We start from the raw sequence: 1139 nt of genomic DNA on the forward strand, positions 1-1139 counted from the left end.
ATATATATATATATATATATATATATATAGTTTGTACAGAAAACGAAGACAAAGACAGGAAAGGGAATAACATGAAGGTGTATTAGGTTGGCGCTCAGGAAAAACAGAAAAGTCTTTGACATTTCGAGCCTACACTCTCTGACAGAAAGGAACAAGAGAAAAAAATGGAAGGAAAAAAAAATGTGTTGGGATTATTAGTTTCACACACACACACACAAATAGTTGAAATTTATAGAAAAAAAAAGACAAAGACAGATGTATGAACAACAAGCAAGTGTATTAGTTTGACGCATGGGAAAATGGAAAAGTCTTATATATATATACATATATATTATACTGTGCACATGTATGTTGTAATAATCTCTGCTTGGGGCCTAGCCTTCAGGGTATCTTTGTGGGCTCTGTCATTCACATGCAAAAATATACTTTCTTTTTTTTTGCTGGTTTATTTTTGTTTGTTTTCTTTTTTTTTTTACTTAGTGGGTCTGGAAGATGGGACAGTGTCCATTGCCCACGGCAGACTTTCCAGGATCGGTGAGGTCAATGCCATCAATGTTCCTACAGGAAAGACATGTAGTGAGGACATACCAGAAGGCCAACATTCTGGGAAGGAAGACTGGATGTAGGAATATGATGGTTAACATGTTAATTGGGGCAGGGATTAAATACAACATGGCTGTTAAGAGGAGCAGAGATGAGTGAGTTAGAAAGTGCCTGAGTGTAGGAAACACAAAGCAAGCCACCAGCAGGGAATAGAGGTCATTAAGGTTGTGGTAGAAAAGACAGCAGGAGGAGATTGCATAACTGTGCATTACAGGCGAATGTGTGCTTAGGAGGGATTCTATGCTAATCAGTCAAGTGGCCCTTTTTTTATTTTTTTGATGCAGCTTAGAATGCTTGTATTAGTTTTAATGGTGGAGGGTCATTTGTATTCTTTTATTCTTTTACTTGTTTCAGTCACTTGACTGCAGCCATGCTGGAGCACCACCTTTAGTTGAACATATCAACTCCAGGACCTATTCTTTGTAAGCCTAGTACTCATTCTATCTGTCTCTTTTGCCAAACTGCTAAATTACGGGGATATAAATACACCAACATCGGTTGTCAAGCGATGGTGGAGGACACACACAGACACACAA

At 38.1% G+C, this 1139-nt stretch overlaps 1 long non-coding RNA gene across 4 annotated transcripts in view; it reads left to right on the forward strand.

Annotated features, from left to right (window-relative positions):
* Positions 1–1139, forward strand: part of LOC106876728 (uncharacterized) — a 363609-nt gene that overhangs the window by 309739 nt on the left and 52731 nt on the right. The window lies entirely within an intron of this gene.

The sequence above is a fragment of the Octopus bimaculoides genome, chromosome 3, assembly GCF_001194135.2.
Source record: "Octopus bimaculoides isolate UCB-OBI-ISO-001 chromosome 3, ASM119413v2, whole genome shotgun sequence".
Classification (NCBI taxonomy): domain Eukaryota; kingdom Metazoa; phylum Mollusca; class Cephalopoda; order Octopoda; family Octopodidae; genus Octopus; species Octopus bimaculoides.